The sequence below is a fragment of the Mesocricetus auratus genome, unplaced genomic scaffold (genome assembly GCF_017639785.1).
Source record: "Mesocricetus auratus isolate SY011 unplaced genomic scaffold, BCM_Maur_2.0 Super-Scaffold_100020, whole genome shotgun sequence".
Lineage (NCBI taxonomy): Eukaryota > Metazoa > Chordata > Mammalia > Rodentia > Cricetidae > Mesocricetus > Mesocricetus auratus.
The window spans coordinates 36,687,993-36,709,801 of NW_024429201.1; the positions used below are offsets into that span (position 1 = coordinate 36,687,993).

At 44.3% G+C, this 21,809-nt stretch overlaps 2 long non-coding RNA genes across 3 annotated transcripts; one reads left to right on the top strand and one right to left on the bottom strand.

The window, feature by feature from the left end:
* Positions 1-26: 26 nt before the first annotated feature.
* On the bottom strand, positions 27-2,975 carry LOC121133128. 2 transcript variants are annotated; one of them, XR_005869869.1, is made up of 3 exons: positions 2,096-2,975; positions 1,260-1,783; positions 27-1,124 (listed from the first exon to the last, which is right to left on the bottom strand). It is a non-coding gene; the product is annotated as an uncharacterized LOC121133128 (long non-coding RNA). The 2 variants fall into 2 exon arrangements; XR_005869870.1 differs by having other exon boundaries at positions 1,551-1,783; positions 2,096-2,956.
* A 9,965-nt stretch (positions 2,976-12,940) lies between these two features.
* On the top strand, positions 12,941-14,538 carry LOC121133107. The gene is made up of 3 exons (XR_005869838.1): positions 12,941-13,075; positions 13,491-13,517; positions 14,412-14,538. It is a non-coding gene; the product is annotated as an uncharacterized LOC121133107 (long non-coding RNA).
* Positions 14,539-21,809: the final 7,271 nt, after the last annotated feature.

The following is a 21,809-nucleotide window of genomic DNA, read 5'->3' on the forward strand; positions in this document are numbered from 1 at the left end:
TGCTATCTCTGTGTTTCTGTGTGTGTTTCTCTCTGTGTGTGTATCTCTGTGTGTATGTGTGTGTCTGTGCGTTTCCATGTGTGTGTTTTTCTCTCTGTGTGTGTATCTCTGCATGTGTGTTTACGTGCACACGCGTGTGTATATGTGAATTTAAATGTGTTGGTGGGGATTTGTATCATTGTCTCATTCTTGGCACCCACTCAGTAGTCAGGAAAACCAGATTGAAAATTTGGAATCTGTGCCGGCATGGATTGAAACTGGCCTCCAGTCACTAAGGAAAAATCAAAACAAAACACACAAGAATTTAGAGAGGACATTTTTCCTGCCAAAGAGTAATTTTTCCTTGATGTTATTTCTTATCCGAGCCAATATTCCAATGGAAAAAATAGGCTGGTCAAGAGTTCAATATAATTTGCTGTGACATCCAACCAAAAGTAACATAATAAAACATTTAGAGGCTAGGGATGTAGTTCAGTAGGTAGAGTACATGTCTAGCAGGGTCGAAGCTCCAGGATCCATCCTAGGTACCATATTAAATCAGGTGTGCTGCTACATGCATGGAATCCTAGTGATTAGATTCAGCCATATAGTGAGTTTAAGGCCAGCTTGGGCTACATGAGAACTCCTTAAAAATTAATGACAGAAAATTGTATTCTTTCTGGATTATATGTTTGTGACTATTTCATAAGAATTGTTTAAAATAAAAACATAGAAAATAGAATAATCTAATGGGTTTTTTGTTATTTGGAGAGTTAACTCTAAGGTTTATTAAATAAATAATAGTTATCAAAATTTACTATATGTCAGGTTGTGTCCTAGATACAGATCCTTGGAGTGATTAATTAAAACACAAGCTAACAAAATTGCACGTACAGCTGAAAGTTTCAGTATTGTCAGGCTTCTAAGATTATTGCAAACCAATTTATCTTCCTGTATCCTTGCCATGAATACTTAATAAAGAGTGTTTAGAATGCCTGGATTTTGAAAGCACAAGTTAAAACGTGGTCTGTTGAGTCAAATGATGTGACTGACAGGTGAAGAGAAGCAGAGAGTATCAGTGTTAAACTGGCTTGAGAAGACAGAGGGTTGGGTCCTCTCCTTCGTATCAGATGTGCTGAAGCAGCCTTAGGACAAAAAAAAAAAAGACTCACCTGATGTAGGCCACATATACTTCTGACAATGCCAAATATTATCATTTCACATTTGGAAACATATTACTCACATATATTGAACTGTTAAACACTCTGTATGGAACTTACAATCTTTTTGATGAGGCATTTCAGTTTATGACCATTTTAATGATTTCTATGAGTATTCCAAAGAAAGGCATGAGTTTGCACAGGAGGAGACAGTGTAGTCACAGAATTCCATCATTAAACATGAGGTTATCAGTCAGACCCCGAGGAAATGGCTGGCCTTATTACGCACAAGCCAAGTCACAGGTGATAGATAGCCAAAGTAGGCAGACAGGAGGTAGGTGCCCAGCAGCATCCTGGGTGCTGTTGTACTGAAATCTCGTAGCTGCTGGCTGACATGGGTAAGTTACTCACTGCGTCAGGGGTTTGCAGTTCTTCTTTTACTCAGAGGAGCAGCGAAGGACAGAAGAATGGTCGGTTCTCTGCCATCAGGGAGTCTGGTACATTCTGAAGGGCAGACCTCTTTTACCTGCAGAAGTGATCCCCAGGATTTGCGGTGTTGACAGACACGTAGAACTGCCTTTCTGGAACTTTACTGCATGACAGACCATGTATTTCCTGGGGCACTGTGGAATCTCTATACCCACCTGAGATCCAACAACAAAAACCTTTAGTCTATTTGCAGCTGACATTATGGAATCCAACTCTGTATACTGTATGGTCCCGCACACCACTCTGTGTCCTGTGTTCTCCCCTACGCAGCAGAGGACACGGCAACTTCTGAGCACTTGCTCAAAACACGGGAACAAATGAGAACAAATCAGTGTTGCTTCACTGATGAGAGGCTTCCCGTGAAGCCTTGTGGACCTAGGGCCATCCTACACCGCCCAAGCTGCCAGCAGGAAACACCGAGCCATTGTACATTCAGATCTTTTAGAGTGGTCATCCAGAATACATACCTTGCAAAAAGTTAGGGAAATTCAGGTTGAGTAATGATTCAGAGGTTTGCAAATAACACACGCTCATTTTTATGTTGCTAAAGCCTCCTTGCTAGGAAACGAAACACATGTAATTCAATATGCAATGTTCTCAAGAGTCCCAGGCCAAACCATCTCAAGCTGTGAACGCCTTGGCTCTGGGGAGCTAGGCAGGGGTCAGGGCAGGGCAGGCTCTGGCCTGGTGCCTCCAGAGTAAACCAAACAGCCACAGGAAGCGGTTTCTGTGATTCAGTAGGTGGCACACTTCCTTTTGAGTCAGAACTGAATCACAGCTGTGAGAGGCGAGAAGGGGTTTTTTCTTTATCCCATCTCTCTTCCTAGTCCCAATCATAAAGTTATCAAACTCTGTCAAATGCTGGGTCCTGTTGTTTAGCATATTAAAATGAAAGGGGGACAACTTTTAGAATCAAGGGAAGGGTGGGGAGTACAGCAGACTGAACTGAATCCTGGTGGTGTTCCATCACAGGGCCACCTTCTCAGGGATGTGAAGGAAAATTACCGTAAGGTGTCACTGGGGTCATAAAGGGCCCAGGTTGTCCCAGCTCCTATCTGACCCACTTCCAGTGGGACCATTAGATCACACACTTACATAAACCATGTTACTTAAGACGGCCCTGCTCCACTCGTCACTCGCGGAACCTGGCTTACCCCCTTGTCTGATGGACAGCCGTCCTCAGTACTGTCCCAAGCATGGCCTTCCGTCAGTTCCAGCCGAAACGATCGTGTTCTGAATGTACTGAATGCTGTTGGCAATGTTGTACATTATTCTGAGGCCCGAGGAGAAAACCCCGCAGACATCAACAAGTCATAAAAACAAGCACAGTTCTCTGCCTCTTTCCCTAGTGTATGTCTTATTGTTTAACATCAGAAGTTCTGGGAATGCACACATATTTAACTACGTTTTCATCTGATGACCTTTACTTTAGTATTTCTTTCTTGCTTCTTTCCAAACCAGCTGATTTAGATTGGTAGCATGTTTCTGAACATGACTTCATAGGCCCAGGCTAAATGCCCTAAGTTTGTCTTACTCCTAGAAAACTGATAATCAGGCTGGGATCCGAAATCTTATTATAATGCTAATATATCATGGTTCCTGCTGTGAACCTGTCCAAAAGTTGAAAGATCACATTGATTTGTGTTCAGATTAAAAATAAACAAGCATCAGTGACTGTTTATATAGTCCAATGCTTAGTATATTTATCTGTAGGGCTTTGGCTTCTATCCTCAGTAGGGCAAAGTGTGTGGGGGGGAGGGGTTGTGGAGTTGTGAACCCTTACATAAGTCAGTCTCTCTGAGCCCTCATTTCTTCATTCTATAAAATGTGTTTCTAACACAAGGATGGCATTACTGTGAGAACGGACACTTTCACCTGGTGTCCAGGACAGCTCCTTGCTTATGCTCAGTGTTTGAGATCAGTTTGTGCTCGTTCCCTTTATTTACAACACCTTCCCAGCATTTGGACACACAACATGGGCATGCTGAGTCTCGTCTTGCCCAATGACATCATTTACATCAGCTCCCATAGCAATCCCATCCACAACACCTGCGGCCCATGTGACAGCAAGTGGCATGTTGGACTCCTCAACGGACTGGCGGAGAAGCAAGCCAGGCGGTCTTCCAAGCCAAAGCCAGCTGTCTGGACTGGACAGCATGGCTTATGGATGGCGGGCAAATGCGAAGAGTCCTCATCTGACACACGGGAGGGAGAGCCAGAGGAGCGGCGGGGGCAGGGCCAGCAGCAGCAGCACTCACAGTGGACAGACTGGCAACGAGTGCCCAGGTCAAACCAGGTAAAGGCTGGCAGACGAGGAGAAATGCTCAGCTCCGTTAGATACGAAAAGCCCTTCAGAATCTCCCGTTCTCCTTTCATGCCTCCTGAGTCTGCAATTGCTCCAGGAGGGCACTCATTCTCAGAGAGCAGTGTGCGCAGTAGGGCTCCTCCCCTCTGCTCCTCCAGGATGCAGGTCTAGAGCATTGTTGACACCACTGTGTGCTCACCTGTATCAGAACCAGAACATCGTGTACTGTGGTTGGCTGACTGTAGTCTTCACTAGACTGTGAGCTCCTAAGCACAAGGAATCTCTCCCAAATGCTGAAGTTACAGACAAGTGCCAGCATGCCTGGAAAGGTCTCTGTCTTATTTGTCTTCTAACTACCTCTGGTCTGTACCTCTCTGTGCATCTCCCACAGTGGGTGTTCAAACAATGTTTGCTGACATTGAAGACATTAAAAAAAAAGTCAGAAAAGAACATTGTTACCATGAGAAAATTTGGAAGAGGAATTTGGGACCTCAGGTGCTAAAGTCCCTGAGTGTTAGCTGGACAGGCTCCCTCAGAGTAAAGGAGCCCAGAGTCTGAAGCCACTGGGACCGTATGGCGCAAAGAGGAACAGAACAGCTCTGGCACAGGCTAGCCCAGCTGACAGTGTTGGCGCGGGCTGTCTGAGGTGACGTCTGGCATTGTCTAAGTGGAGTGTGCCGTCTCCTGAAAGCTCACAGAGCAGAGTGACTCAGCAATCAGAAGATGGGACATTTCTGCACAGCTACCCTGTGTAAGTGGTGAATCACATTGCCCTGGGTGTCTGCAAATCAGAGTGGTCGTCTCCATGCTTTCTTGTCAGGCTATCACCGGGGGTGCCAAGCCACACTTTACTGATCTAGGGACAGATCGAATTTGCTTGCCAGGCATGACCGCATCCTGCAAATGCGGGCACTCACTCTGAGATAGTTCTATCAAAAGGCCCTGTTTGTGACAGGGAGACTGAAGTGTCCAGACTATGAGTGGTGAGTCCTGCGGTGTGCGCTGTGTCTGCCTTCGTAGTGTGTGCCACCTTCCCTCGCTCTCCTTGTGATAATGGCTCGCTGCCACTTACTTGGGAGCACTTTGTCCCTGGCAGATAGACTGTAGCAAGACAAATCTTTAAGAGCCAGGTCTGGTAGGAAATCCTATCTACTAGCTATTTCCTGGAAATTGCAGAAGTTTAGTAATTTGCTTTCATCTGGGCCACAGAAGAGAATAGTCTGTAGACCTGTGGGACAAACGCCAGCCATCTTTCAAGTAGACCCCAGGAGAGTTCACACAGAAGATCAGAGACTTTTCTACAAGAAGTGGATTTGGAGACTGGGTGTGTGAAATAGACTAACTGAAGTTTCATCATAGCTCTAAATGTCAAATGTGCTTTAACAGGTCTGCAGGATGGTCTAAGTTTCACATTCTACTTTTTTTTGACATGCAGCTGAGATTAAGGAAGTAACTAGCACTGTCTCCCACAGCTCTGTTTGTCACCACCAATACAATCCTTCATCAGTAAGTCTCAGGCCATCAAGGACCCAGAGTTCCTGTGGGATGTCTTATGTACAGTGCTGAATATGCTTCACGTTACTTCTCTCTCTCTCTCTCTTCATTTGTACACACACACACACACACACACACACACACACACACGGGGGTTTTGCTCACCTCTGTGAGGGTGTGGAGGCTAGGGGTCAATATCGGGTATCTGTTTTTGCTCCCCACCTTATTTTTTGAGACTTCTCTCACCAAAACTGGAGGTCGCTCTGAGCAAGGCTTGCTGACCAGGCTCCTGGTCATAGATGCAAGCCACACCCCTGGGCGTTATATGAGTGCTGGGGATTCCCACAGAGGTCTCCATTCTTGTGCAGCTCTTTATCCAGTGATTCAGTGACTCATCTTTGTAGCTCTTTGTTTCGCTTTCTTTGGAGACAGCGCATCACGATGTAACCCAGACTGGCAAGCCTTCTGCCTCAGCCCTGAGATTACAGGTATGAGCCATGCGCTTGGCTGTCTCTGAAAGAGGAATTCCAACCTACAAACCCTGCACATTCTACTTAAGGAACTGTGGCCCCGCCCTTATTTTTCTTGTTGACCTCATTATCACATGCAATATTAGTTTCTTTTGGCATGCAGTGTTCATTTTAAGAAATAAAAATACCATTTTAAGAAATGCTATTTTGCTTGAGATAAAAATTTGTGTAACAGAAACAGAGACAGAAAATGTCCTGCTCAGCCGGGCGTTGGTGGCGCATGCCTTTAATCCCAGCACTTGGGAGGCAGAGGCAGGAGGATCTCTGTGAGTTCGAGACCAGCCTGGTCTACAAAAGCTAGTTCCAGGACAGCCTCCAATGCCACAGAGAAACCCTGTCTCGAAAAACCAAAAAAAAAAAAAAAAAAAAAAAAAGTCCTGCTCACAGATCTGCTTCCCGTTTAAATTTTTTGTTTTAAGTTATGGTGTAATCGTAAGTCCTAAGGATACCATTTTGGACCGCCCATAATAGTTTAAGAAAAACAGTGAGACAACCAGGCGTGGTGACACACACCTGTGATAGCACTGTAGAGGCTGAGGAAGGTAGGAAGCTGGCAGGGAGGGGGGGGAGGACAAAGGGGACAAGCAGAATCTGTTTCCATGGTTTCCTGTGGATACTTCAGACTATGAAGAGCAGGCGAGGCGGCTCTACCTCTAACAGTGCTTCCTACCCGTTCTGATGTCCTGGGTTCCTGGGACCCATATGGCGGAAGGAGGGGACCCTGCACCCTGCAGCGTGCCCCTCCAATCCCATGTCCACGCAGTGCCACACTCATGCACATGTGCTCACACAACAGAAAACAGATGAGTAAATAAATGTAAAAGAAATAAGCAAGCAATTAGGCACCCAGAAGAAACCCTGAGATATCCACAGTCTCAGCCCTGGAAGAACTCAGGCTAACACTTAGGATACATGATTATCACATCTAAGAACACACTATCTCATTACTTTTACTAGTTGTTAATAAGATGATTTGCTTCTTTTCGTAACAAGGCAGCTGCTAGGGTGCCATTTTATGACTTTATCATAATGTATTTCAGCAATGTTTACTGTTTTGTTATTGTAGTTTTTGTTTTTCTGGCATGAGTTGTTTGGAGAGGGGTTATGAGAAGTCGAGAATTCTCTTAGGTTAATAACAAAGGGGTTTATACACTGCCTAAAACCAAAGGGCAAGAAGAAGAGAGCCATTGAAACGTTGAGAAAATGCCCAACAGAAGCTCCTCTGAAAGGACCTTTTCTCAAAAGAAGTGACCTTCCTAAGAGCTCATCACAGATGAACAAGCGGGAGGGTGGGGCATACACCTGCTCCTATAGCCCTCTGTGTTTCTGGGGGACAAAAAAAAAAAAAGACAACAAGCTTAGCCTTTCTGAATTTGTTTGAAACATATAGCTACCTGTTCTAATCTGAGACTTTGATCACTTCTTCATTTCACAAATAGTCCAACAGAGCTTGCTACATTTTTTATACAAAGCTACATATTTCCCTCTATATACATACATCTCTCTCCTACATGGCAAAACACATTATTTGTGGGCTGGTGGTCCAAAGATAGTCCGACAAGAAAGTTTACCAAATGGTGTGCCTTTCCTAAGGAGGATTGTAGGGTATGAGCTGAGGCGAATAGACAAGCTAACCCTGCCACTGATGGTAACTTTTTCTTTTATTTGGTTTCAACTCCAGAAAAATAATTGAATTGGAGAATATATTCTTAATATATGAAAGAAATGATTGTATCTGGGATATATAATTGATTACTATTCATCAATAAAAGGAAAAGTGGGAATATTGGTGAAAATGGATAAGGTATTTTTTCTTGTAATTCATGCAAATAAAGAGATTCCTGAATCTAGTTTGAACTGTTTATTTTCTGTCTTACAGAACTTCTCTACACGATGTAAGGCTTTAATATCAGGGAAACTGTTCCACAATGAGGACTGATTCAAGATGGAATTAAGGATGGAGTGCCCAGGGAAAGACTCTAGCCAGCTAAACTCAGACTTGTAAAAGGAAAAGTCTGAGAAATTTCTTGCACCTACAAAACAACCACAATGGAAAAATTAGGAAAAAGTGATTCAGTAAGGCCATGCTTCACCCCAAGCTAGCAGTTGGATGTAGCAGTGTCATCCACAGAGTTATGGCTTTAGAGTCATGAAAGATGTGTGAGAAGAGGCTGGGAATTCTTCCTATGTGGTTAAGGAGATCCACTGACACTCCAAGTATTGTGGAATATTGGTTGGAGATGTGTTATATTCATTTATGCTGTGGAATACTTGTTTACTGTTGCAATGATGTGTTGCATTCTTTTACGTTGTTTAACTCTGTGAAGCTGTGTTAACTTGCCTGTATAAAGCACCTGATTATCTAATAAAGAGATGAATGTCCAATAGCTAGGCAGGATAGAGGATATGAGGGGCTGGTAGGCAGTGAGAATAAATAGGAGGAGAAATCTACAGCCAACAACATATACTGGGCAATAGCTCTATTTGGGGTGCTTTTCTAAGCACTGGTAGATTAAAGAAGAAAGGCAAAGACCCTGCCTTAGGGAATTTAAGCTACATAGACAGAATTACTCAACAAACAACGTCATTTCAGGGTGTGCGGTGCTTTGAGTGAGAAACGTCCCCAGAGGTTATGATGTTTGGGCTCTTGTTTAGCAGCGCTGCTAGACGAGGTTTAGGCAGACAGCTTTGCTGAAGGAAGCACCGCATTGGGCCAGGTTTCGAGATTACTTAGCCTCATCCTGCTTTCAATCCATTCTCGACGCTTCACGCTTCAGTTTGAGTACATGAGCCCTCAGGTTCCTGTCCCTGCTGCCATGCTCGCTGCTTGCGGCTGTGCCTTGTCATCTTGGTATGGCCCTTCTCCTATGGAGCCATAAGCCCAAATACACTCTCCCGTAAGTTGCCTTGGTCATGCTGTTTTACAGCAGCAGATGAAGACAGACTGCAAAGCGTATGTGGAAGAAGATTAAAACAGCATGCATGACTTAGCGGTTTTATTGCTGTGAAGATACACCATGATCACGGCAACTCTTATAAATGAAAACAATTAATTGGGGTGGCTGGCTTACAGTTTCTGAAGTTCAGTCCATTGTCATCATGGCGGGGAGTATGGTGGCATGCAGGCAGACGTGGTGCTGGAATAGTAGCCGAGAGTCCTAATCTTGCAGGCAACAGAAAGTTGATTGAGACACTAGGCAGTATCCTGAGCATAGGAAACCTCAAAGCCTGCCCCCATAGTGACACACTTCTAAAAAGGCCATACCCCCTCCAGCAAAGCCACACCCTAATAGTACCACTTCTTTTGAGATTATGGGGGCCAGTTACATCCAAACTGCCATAATGCATATGTCCTTATAACAAAGTGTGGGGGTATACATGGTCTGGGAATCCAATGTTATCATAGGAAAAACCTGTTTCTAAAACTCACAATTTTATTTCTAGGAACTCTGATTGTGAACAAGTCTAAAGAGAAATTTTAAAAATATCCATAATTCCAGGCATTTAAAGAAACCTTTTGCCTTTACCTTTCTAGTTTTTGTCTCATACTTACCTGGCTGAAGAACACGCTAGTTTTAAACATTCTAGGAGTGATCTCTCATTCTGCCCATGTAAATAGCAGTAGTCACAGAATTTCGAGGTCTGTCCACCCAGTGAGAAGAATTTCTTCTCACAAAAGCAAGGCCGTGTTCTGTGTGCCAGTAGTTAACAAAAGATTTCTGAACGCTTCAGTCTCCACTAATTTGGTTAAAAGCATTCCCTCTCCCTTCTAAAATAGCTACGTGACGTACACACAGGCTTGTATTTTAATTAAAGTGGGTTAAAAATTCATTCCCATGGGTGGAAATATTTGCAAAATGCTAGAGATCATCGGAGAAACCACAGAAGACCACAGGGCAGGCACCAGGAATTACAGTGTGGAAATGAACACCACCAATAGGAAAAACCTTGCTATACTCTTGAAGGCTATCCTGGTGCATCTAAAGAAAGGGTGGGGGCAGCCCCAAACCACAGTAAATTCCATCTCTGTCAGACCACTAAATAACACCTTTCTGCTCCGTGAATCTGCAAAATCAGGAGTCTTTTGACACGACTTTTCCTGTTATAGCCTAAACCCACTGCCTCAGCAAGTCCTGTTGGCTCTGTCCTCAAATTAAACCCTGACTCTCAGCTCTCTCTCACCGCCTGATGATCACCCATGCTCACAGCGCCATCCTCTCTCACCTGGGTTCTTATCTGGACTCGCGGCACCGATGTTCTCCTTCTCCTTCTTCAGTTTTTCATGACAGGCTTCTCTGTGTAACAGCCCTGGCTGTCCTGGAACTCACCTTGTAGACCAGGCTGGTCTCAAATTCCCAGAGATCCGTCTGCCTCTGCATCCCGAGTGATGGAATTAAAGAGACTGACTTGCCGCCTACTGCCCTAAAACGGCTTGAGTGATACGAAGGAGAAACTGCAGTCAACCTTCCCAAGTCTCAGGTGCCCAGGCCAGCCTGCACGAGCATTTGCAGCAGGCGCTTCCTCCCTGAGCCAAGCCTGCCTCTATTTCCAGAGACTGCTGACAAAGAGATACCTGACCCAGAGACACCAATGAGAAAGGGACAATGCAGCAGAGTCAGCCACCAGAGCTGATGATGGGACCTTGGGAGGGGGTACGAAGGCAGGCCTGACTTCCTTAATCAAGGAGTTTGCAGCAAGCTCTGCTGCTCACTGACTCCCAGTGCCTGAGTCACTGGTGCCTCCTCATCCCCCCACCAAGGAGTGCCGAAGCAGGGTCACCCACAACAGTGATGGGATTAAAGGCGTGCACAACCATGCCTGGCTTATTACCAAAGATTCTAACTAGCCTTTGTTTTCTGGTTTCTTTTGGTTCAGAGCTGCAGAGATTCCAGCCCATGGTCAGTCAGCCTTGTTGGCTTAGGCCTGTGATGAGGCCAAGTATCAGTGATGTAGGGAATCTCACTTCATGGCAAGTAGAAAGCAGAGTTGAGAAAGGGTCAAGTTCCCATGATCCTTCTCTTTTTGTTTGCTTGTAGAGACAGCGTTTCTCTGTATGGCTCTGGCTGTACTGGAACTCATTCTGTAGTCCAGGCTGGCCTCCAACTCAGAGATCTGCCTGCCTCTTGCCTCCCTGAGTGCTGGTCTGAAAGGTGTGTGCCCTCAAGCCCATCAGGCCAACTATCATTTTCAACGGTATGTCAGCAGAGATCAAATCCCCCCCCAGGCCTTACCTTCTGAAGGCTCCAGTAATTCCCAGTAACTCTCGGCTGAGCAGTAAACCTTAGCACATTAAGTGTTGCATGGGATGCTTATCAAACTACCACCTGTTCATCCCAGACCTCCCCCCTCCACACGTCATCAAGTGACGTGCTGGCCACATTCTTCCAGCCTCAAATTAGCAAGTCCACTTGGCTGATGACTCTAAAAACGGTGCCTAAGAACCAGACCTGTCTGAGTAACGGGGCCATGTCTTGGCTCCCGTGTCTACTTCTGGATGGTGTGTCTTTCTCGATACAGTCTACAAGCTCTTCCTGCTGTGACCCGATCGTCTGTCCTCTCACACTGTTCCTTTCTTGGGCATGTTGGCCTCCTTGCTGTGCCTTGGGTTCCTCAAGATTGGCCTGCCCTGTGTCCTTCACATGTGTAGTCCCTGTCTGGAGTGTCCTTCCTCTACCCGGCCACACAAGCTGAAACTTCTATCAGATCTGTGTCCCAATGTCACCTTCACCACAAGGATATTCAACCCCGCCTGGGAAAGCAAACCCCGTGAACCCACTTCTAGGGGTTAATCCCTTCACTCATTTTGTTTATCTTTACGCCACCCATCACAACAACAAGTGCACACATATGTGCCCCATGCTCCTCCATGCCCCACATGGGGCAGCGTCTATGCATTCACTGCACCGACAGGAGCATGGTAGTGAGCGCTTCCTGAATAATTCTTGCAACCTGCCAGGCCCTGCTTTGTTTCACAAAAGTTAACTTAGTCAGATCACCTTATCACTCCATATCAACTTGCTAAGGTAGGAACTGTTACCACCTGTGCCCCACAGATAAGCGAACTGAAATGCAGAGAGATTACATAACCTTCCCAAGGTCACAGAGCTAGGCAAGGGGGGGTGAATTAAACACAGACAGGAAGGAGTTCACCTTAAGTGAGAGTTGCTTTGCTCGTGTCCCATCTGCAAGGCGTTCGACTAGAGTTCGACACTCGGTATAAATTAAAGAATTAATACATGATAAAATATGTGCTTCTTACACGTGTCTTGAGGATCAGAAATATTAAGACATATGAGCTTAAATCAGTGCCTTGCCTGTAGTCCAAGCTCAATTAAAGGAGATGGGACCTGCATGCAGCTGCCTTCCAGTTACCTTGGGGTACATTAATGCCACCTCCCTCCTCATAGCAACAAGCAGGTATTAGGGCTGGTTCCAACTCAGTATAGTTTTCAAGCCATGTTCAAATCTACCATCAAATCTGCAATGCTAGGCTCAGCTCGATTAAAGTTTTCACTGTTAAAAACCAAATAATGGAATTTTCCCAACTCTTGCAAAAAATACCAAACAAGTAGGTTGAATTTTTTTCTCTCCTCTGATTTTTTTTTTCAAACATCAGCAATGCAGTCTTATCTGCTGCGTAGAAAAGTGTGTGAGCAAGTAACAAATACTGACAGGAAAAGATGGAAATGGTCTCTGATGGAAACCAGGAAGCAGACGTGTTTTATTTATATTTTTAGGTCTGAGAGGCATGACTTATATCCAACACTGAATATTGTGCAAAAACAAGCAGAGTGGGAGTGTAAACATTTGTATCGCTACCCAGGGATTTGAATCTAGATCCGAACACGTACATGGGTCTTATTTCTCTAAATCAGAATTTCTGGGTTAAAATGAATACATCTGCATTTCGTCACGTAACAATGAATCTCTAGAATTCCACATTGCTCTGCTTCCTGAGTAAGTTCTGAAAACTGTTGAGCTAGGAGGGCGCAAGTGAAAAAAGGCAATCCTCCTGCTGGACACTTCCCAGCGTCTCCCTTGTCACTTACATAGGAGACTTGCGAGGACTGGGGCAGAGCTGTGACTGAGCTCTTCCGGTTACGTCTCACCCACACGCCGTACGTCTCGCCCACATGCCGTACATCTCACCCACACGCTGAAAGCGGTGCAGCCACACGGTTGTTCAAACCCGAAAGACAATATGGAAATTCCCTTTTTTTCTTGTAACCATCATGAAAATAGGGAATTTTGTTTGTTGCTTCATTTGAGTTGGGTTTGTTTTCCAGTTTTTGTTTTTAGGCGTTTTGAGACCAAATCTGGAGCAGAGGCTGGCTCAGATGCTGTTGTAGCTGAGGCTAGCCTTCAAACTTTCAGACATCCTGTGTCTACCTTTTTAGTGCTATAGTTATAGGTGTGTTCCATCAGGTCTGACTGAATTTCTTTGTTTTAATTAGTAAAATCTAAACCAGAAATGCTTGTATTTTAAAAGAAAAATCCATAAACTTTTAATTATCTTACTTTTTTTTTGCAAAGTGATCATCTCAACATAGGAAATGGAAGGTAAGAAAAATGTGTAGCTGAAGAGTAAATACGTAAAAATAACTTGTCATGTGAAGGGCCTAATTATGCTTTTGGAAAGGACAACTGAACTGTAGCTATTTTCATTAGTGGGTAGTGGCTACAAATTCCCACTTTAGTCAGGCTTTGCTGTTCCCCAAGCCACGCCCTTTATGTAAATATTAGTGCGATTTCTACAACCAGCATAAACCGCAGGGATAATAACCAGATCTCCTCCAGCGGTTCCACCGAGCTCCTCCTGGCTGTAATGAATCTTGTTCAGGAGAGATGTGTTCATTTAAAACATTTAAACATTCACTTGGTGCAAGATAGGAGAGCTGCAACACTGTTCTGCAAGGGATGAGGAGACACACAATTACAGTAACTAGGGGAGAAAGACATACCCCAAATCTAAAAAGCAAGACATGACATCCCACCCTGACACACAAAGTTAAAAAAGCTTTTCTCCAGAAACCAAAAGAAACATGAAAATCTTAACACTTGGGATGTCCCCTTCCCTTAATTTCCTTTTCCCTCAGGGTTGGTCTCGTGACACTTCTCTAGTCTGTCATTTGTAATATCACTGAAGAACGATCCTGTCTCTTAGGCTGTGTTGATGGAACCAGTCTGAGCTTGACAACAATGAGATCAGTCTGTCCCCTACAGAAGAGTTCTCACTCACTCTAAGAACCAGGCTGGCACCCATAGGCAAGCACCAACAGACATTACCACTTCTATGTATCAGTGTGGGACCTGTTCTGCCTATCTGCTTTCTACAGCTGATAAGAAAGTTGCACTTAGCATGCTTCAGAAAAACAGACATAAATAGAACCAGGGGTGTGGCTCATTGGTGGAGTGCTTGTTTAACTTACAGCCAACCCTGGTTTTACTCCCCAGCAGGAGCTGAAACCAGAGGAGGAAGGACTAGGTCTTCATCACTTTTCCTGATTCGATAGTAAAATACCCAGCAAGTTAAGGGAGAACGCACTGTTTTCAGCTTACAGCTGCAGAGTCCAGGGTGTCACCATGGGTAAGCACTGAAGGACTGAACTTGAAGCATGCACACTCAGGAAACAGAGTAGCAAAGTCTTGTGCTCACTTTGCTCTTTGTATTCAGTCTGGGACCTTAATCCATGGAAGGATGCCATCCACACAGGGTGAACATTACAACCTCAAATCATCTAACCAAAATAATCTCTTCCAGGAATGGTAGAGGACCATTTTCCAGGTGATCCTAGAGCTCATCGAGTTGACAGCTGAAATCAACCACTATAGTCTCCCTGCTTAAAATGTGGATTAATAGATAAAATGCTGTGATGGGAGATGTCATTCTGTAAATATGTTTCTCTTATTGGTTAATGCATAAAGCACTGTTCGGCCAAAGAGGCAGAATGATAGGTGGGACTAGGAGACCAGGAGGATTCTGAGAAATGTAGGCAGAATCAGTTGCCATATAGGATGCTGGAGGAGTAACAGATCCCCGTACCTTTTCCTGGTAAGTTAAGATCACGTGGAAATACTTAGATTAATAGAAATGGGTTAGTAATTATGACTAGCAAATAAGAAGCCCTAGTCATTGGCCAAAAGTTTCATAATTAATATAAGTCTCTGAGTGTTCATTTGGGACTCACACAGCTGTGGGACCAGTCTGGTAGGAAAGAGTTATCATAACAGTGCTGCAAGCAGTCTCATATTGTATTCACAAGCCCCCGCTGCTGCTCTCTGGTATCCTGCTTTATATAAAGACAGTCAGCTTCAGGTCGCACTGTAAACACATACAGTTACTCTATGTGAAATAAAGCAGATATTACCATAGTCTCATTTAGTCAAGTCTAATAAATTTGAGGTTCACGTACCAAACAGCTTGTTTATGCTACCTCAGCTTTGCACGTATGCTAGTCAGCTTTTCTTCATGGTAACAAAATATACGAGGCAATCAGTGTGGTGGCCTGCATGGGGATATCCCCCCAAAGAATTCTTGGTAACCGGTTGGTGTTGCTATTTGAGGAGGGTTAGGAGGTGGGGTGGGCCTGGAGAGTTTTAGCCTCTCCTTACCTCCAGCTAACTCTCTCCACTCTGCGCTTGTAGTGAAGGATGTGATGTCTCATCTTTTTGCTCCTGCTGTGCCTTCCCCACCATAATTAATGGACTCTCTCTCTGAAACCCTAAGTCCAAACAAATTCTTCTGTCAATAGATTGCTTTGATCATGGTATTTTGTCACAGAAACAGAAAAGTAACAAGTGCATCATCATAAAAAAGAAAACAATCAATTTGTGATCACAGTTTCAAAGGATTCAGTCACGTCCATCATCTCTGTTGCCTTGACCTGTAGTGGTGCAAAGAGACAGCCGCAGAGATCTGTTCACCTCTGGCGGCTGAGATCCCCCCCCTTCCAAAGACATACATTTAATAGTTGCTTCCTTCAACTAAGACACTACCTACTAAAGGTTTCACAGCCACTCAAAACAGTCACAGCTGGCTTCTGGCATAGCTCAGTGACAGAATGCTTGCTTACATAGATCTTAAGAGATCTTAGGTTAATTCTCTAGTATTGGGGTTGGTGGTGAGAAGTGATTTCTGGGGCAGGAACTCTGAAACTGAGTTCCAGAAAGCTAGGGCTACACAGAGAAACTCCGTGTCTTGAAAAACCAGGATGATATATATATATATCAGAGAAACATATACACGTAATAATGTACAAGAAAGGCTTAAGTTAATATTTCAAAAAATAAAGTTGAAAACATGTCTTAGTTAGGATTACTACTGCTGTGATGAAACATTATGACCAAAAGCAACTTGGGGAAGAAAGGGTTCATTTCCCTCACAGTTCCCTCTGACAGATCATCAAAAGCAGTGAGGGAAGGAACTCACACAGGGCAGGAACCTGGAGGCAGGAGCTGAGGCAGAGCCCATGGAGGATGCTGCTTGCAGGCTTGTTCCTCATGACTTACTCAGACTGATTTCTTATAGGGCCCAGGACCACCAGCCCAGGGATGCACCACCCGCAATGAGCTGGGCCCTCCCCATCAGTTACTCATCAAGAAAATTCCTTATAACCAGATCTTCTGGAGGCATGTTTTCAACGGGGGTTCCCTCCTCTCAGATGACTCTAGCTGTGTCAAGTTGGCATAAAATTAGCCAGCACAACATATAGTTTAGAATATAATTAAAATGTTCAATGTCAGGCTTGGTGACTCAAATCTGTAATTCCAGTGCCCAGCACCTGGGAAGCTGAGTCAGTAAAGCCAGCCTAGGCATGTAGTAAGACCCTGCCTCAAAACAAAACAAAACAAAACCCAAAAGTAATTGTATTAAGTCGGGAAAGTGTCCTACGTTAGCATATAACTGAAAACATTACAGAGCTTTATAAAATTGTTTTTTATTGTGGTACTGGGCACTGAACCCCAGGCCTTGCACACAGTAGGGAGACTCTCTGCCACTGAGCTACACTGTGGATTTCCATCATAAAGTGAAGTTTTAAACCTAAACTCAGGAATAGTCTCAGGACCATTCAGTCTAAGACTGGCCACAGCTCCCTTCTCTGTGTCTCGTTGACTATATTAATCCAGTTTATTGTAGCAAGCTTTCTTGTTGGACCATCTTTGGAACATCAGCCCACCAAAAATGACTGAAAGCTTGGCCTTAGCTTAGGCTTTTCCCCAAGTAGCTTTTATAACTTATTTAACTCATACTTTTTAAATCTACATCTGCCATGTGGCTTCAATTATTTCTTAGTACAGCACATCTGACTTGCTCTAAATCTGCTGGTGAAATCATACACCTAGACTCCTCCTCCCTGTTTCTCTCTCTCTCTCTCTCTCTCTCTCTCTCTCTCTCTCTCTCTCTCTCTCTCTCTCTCTCTCTCTCTCTCTCTCTTTCTCTTTCTCTCCCCCCCCAGAAGTCTGGCCAATTGTCTCCGGCTTAGCTGTTGGCCATTTAACTTTTTATTGAACCAATAGAAGGTGCCTTAGGCAGAATCACATCTTTATAGTATAAAAGATTTTACAGTGAAGAGTTGAGCATGATAGCAAGTGCTTCAATCCCAGCGCTGGGGAGGCAGAGGCAGGTGGGTCTCAGGAGAGGCAGGTGGATCTCAGAAGAGCACGTGGGTTCTAAGAGGAAGAGGCAGGTAGATCTCTGGGTTCAAAGTATATAGTGAGTTCTAGGCTAACCAGGAAGCCTCTTGAAGAATAAAAAGAAATTTTATGTGAAAAAAAAATAACATAGTCTATCGTCTCGCATCCCTAAGTTTACAGATGAAAATGAGGACGAGACATTTTGGAAGATGTGGGTATAGTCCCGTACAGACACAGGTCTATAGTCAGCACTCAGAAGGATGGCAACTTGAGGCCAGTGTTAGCTATATAACAAAACCCCGCATCAAAACACAAATTCAAACAAAACATCCGACACTTCAAAAAAAAGAAGAAGAAGTTAGTATGCTTTACGAGTGTAGGATTTCTTTACTTCCTACATCTTCACATCCATTGACCACACAGTCCTGTCTATGCTGCAAGAAAGACCTTGCCTGTCTTTGAAGTCCCTTGTCTTTTAGTCTGTCACTAGACTCCTGAAGGGGCTTCCCTGTCTTCCCATAAGTTTTAGTTACTTTCTGGTCACTATGACAAAATACCTGGGCAAACATTTTAGGAAGGAAGCAATGTTTTGTTTTTGCTCACAGTTTTAGGACTTGTCTTTCTCTGTGGTGGAGAAGCAATGGAAGTTGCAATGTGGGGAGGCTGCTCACACTGCATCCGGGATGGAGGAGGGGGGGCGGGAACAGAACAGAAAGGCAGGCTGTTAGCAGTTCAGTGAGTCCATTCTTTTTACTCAGCCCGGGGCTCAGCTGATGCCATTGTGCTAACGCATGCGCATGCGGGGCGGATGGATTGCTTACCCAGCTGTACTAAGGCACGAAGGGCGGATTGTCCCGCCTCATGTGCATCCTCTCGTCATTGTTGTTGTTTCCTTGAGACAGGGTCTCACTAGGCAGCCTGGACAGGCCTGGGATTTGCTATAGAGACCAGGTTAGCCTGGACCTCACACAAATTTTCCTGCTTCTGCCGTTCAAGAGGGCTAGAATTAAAGGCATCGACAAAGTTATGTGACTCTGGGAACACCCTATGCAACTGTCCAGAAGCCTATCTCTTAGGTGGTTCTAAATATAGTCAAATTAGCAATGCAGATTAATCATGGCAACACCTTGAGGTATTGTAATGATCTAAACCAAATCATTTGACTCCCCTTCTTAAAATCCCGAGAGCATTCCAATGTGTTCAGAGGAAAATGTAGACTTTCTTGCATAATCCCATGGCTGTAGCCTCCCCGAGGACTGGCACATTAACTTTCATTCGCTGTGTCCCAGGCACACCTTAGTCTTTCCCATTTCTCTGATGTGCCGAATACTTGCCATTCTCTTGGCCTGGAACAATGCTTCCTATATATTTAAGCCCACCCTAGATGTACTGATCCTTGGACACAAATAGTCACTTTCAACAGTGATGTCATTGTCGTTATCACTCTTTTCTGACACTCTGGAAAGATCTCGATGGTTTATGAAGATCTGTGTTCTCTTTGGAACCAAGCCATGTGTGGTCAGGCAAGGTCAAGACCACGTGACCAATGCCAGCCAATGAGATATAAACGCAATTAAGATGCCGGCAACCGGCCCCTCAGGGCTTTTCATGACACATCCGTCAGTTCCATTCAAGTCTTTGTTCAAGCACCACCCACTCCGAAGCCTCCTCCTCCAGCTTGGCGAGTGTAGGCGAGGCTTTGGTTTTCCCCTTGGGTTGCACTTTTGGCTGTTGAATTCATGCCTCTGTTTGTTTCTTTGCCTGCTATTTTGTATCCCACTAAGAGTATTAAGTTTCATAAGACGAAGGCCTTTCATACTTTGCTGTGTGTTAATCGCCTGTGCCTGGTGTTGTGCATAGCCAGTGCTGCAGAGATGAGTTCAAATTACATGAAAAAAGCCAAAATTAGGAACCTTACACCAATCATGCATAAAATTAGGAACTTTATAACTTTTGAAGACTTCGAATAGGAATATGACACCGGGCCACTGATAATTCATCCATCTGTTTATTCACAAAAATTTTAATCCCCCCCCCTTTTCATTAAGAGTAGGGTTTTACTCTGTAGTCCTGGCTAACATCAAACTCAAAGAGATTCACCATCTCTGCCTCAAGTGCTAGGTGATAGGTGTGCACCACCTCACCCAGCTGATTCAACTCTTTTTTTTTTTTGGTTTGGTTTTTCCAGACAGGGTTTCTCTGTAGCTTTGGAGGCTATCCTGGAACACCCTTTGCAGATCAGGCTGGCCTTGAACTCTCAGAGATCCACCTGCCTCTGCCTCCCGAGTGCTGGGATTAAAGGTGTATGACTCTGGCCCCCTGCAGCTGGTTCAACTTTTAATAAGAACCTGTTGTGACTCAGGCACTGTTCAATTATATTGTGAAAAAGCACATAAAAGAAGGCTCCAGCCCGCCGGGCAGTGGTGGCGCACTTCTTTAATCCCAGCACTCGGGAGGCAGAGGCAGGTGGATCTCTGTGAGTTCGAGGCCGGGCTGGACCAACAGCCTCCAAAACAATACAGAGAAACCCTGTCTCGTAAAAACCCAAAAGAAAAAGAAAAAAAAAAAGAAGAAGAAGAAGAAGAAGGCTCCAGCCCATGCAGAGCTCTCAGCCTTTGGCAAAACAATGCCTTAGTTCATCATGTGATTTTATAACAAAATACCAAGACTGATTTGTTGGGTTTGATTTTTGTTTTTGTTTTTGTTTTGAGACAGGATCTTGCTGTTCAGCCCTGGCTGGTCTGGAATTTGCTATGTAGACCATACTGGTCTTAAACTCACAGGAATCCCGCTGTCTCTGAAGGACTAATGGCATAGTACACCACCATGCCTGGCTTTCAAGGTGGATTTGAAAAATAAATAGAGATTAAAAAAATAGGTTAGGGGCTGGAGAAAAGGCTTAGTTGGTAAAGTGTTTTGGCACAAGTGTGAAGACCTGAGTTCAGTAGCCATTAAAAAGCTAGGCATGCTGGTACTTGCCAACAATGCCAGCAATTACGGGCAGACAAATGGATGAGACAGCTCATTGACCAGCCATACTAAGTCAGTGCACTCCTGATTCAGTGAATATAAAATAGTGAGCAACTAAGGATGGCATGGGATGTCAGCTACTGTGCTCTTCACACACACACACACACACACACACACACACACACACAAGCAATATCAAATAAAACGGTTTACTGGGCACAAGATTCCAGTGTTTGTAAGGTCCAAACGGCATGGTACTGGCATTCTGATAGAGACTAGTATACTCTTAACTCTGTCACAACATGACAAGTACTTGGAGATGCGATCAGAGGCACATATGCAAAAGAGGTGAGAAGCGGAGAAGCAACCTCAGGGTATCTTGCTTTTGTTTCAACTTCTTGTGATAAAATACCTCAACAGAAGCAATTTAGGATGAAAAAGGTTTGTTTTATAGGTCAGTCCAAGTAATATCCCATCATAGCAAAAAAGCCACAGCAGCAAGAGCTGGAGAAAATAAACATAGCACATTCTCCATCAGTTGAAGTGAGTAATAGGAGCCCGCACTAGTGTTGGGGTTGCTGTTTCTACTGCGGCATAATCCAGGACCCCCTGCACAGAGAGTGGAGCCCCTGAGAGTGGGCTGGTCTTCCTACCTCACTAGCATAATGAAGATAACTCCCCACAGACATGCTCACAGGCCAGGCTGTTCTAGACAATATCCCTCATTAAAATTCACTCTCCAGACCATTCTACAGCATGCTTGTCAAGTTGAGAACTAAATCAACTATTGCACATAATTGAAAATATGGTATTTAAGGGAGCAGTTTTTATTTCCAAATATGTGACTTAAAAGGGAAGTTAGTTTGAAAAGAAAAGAAATTCCTTATCTGCACTTATTGCCTAAATATGTTTCAAAAGAGTAGCTATGGGGGAGACTTAGATACAAGGTTGCAATAATGTAGTAAATTTAGAGCTAGGAGAAAGATCAGGAATGCCTTATTCAGAGCAAGGGTTGCCGCATTGCCAATAGATTTTTAAAACTAAGCTAGAAAAAGAGACAAACCACAGAAGAGAGTTCTACATTCTGGGCCTCTTGACAGGAGCAGAAGCTGGAATCCCATCGGTGTGTGTTCTTACCACATCCCAGGAACCCTGATGCAGTTTGTCTAGGATTGTAGTCTGATTCGGATGAACAGGACACCAACCTCCAAGCATGAAGACACCTACCTAAGGAAGTCTTCCTCTGTC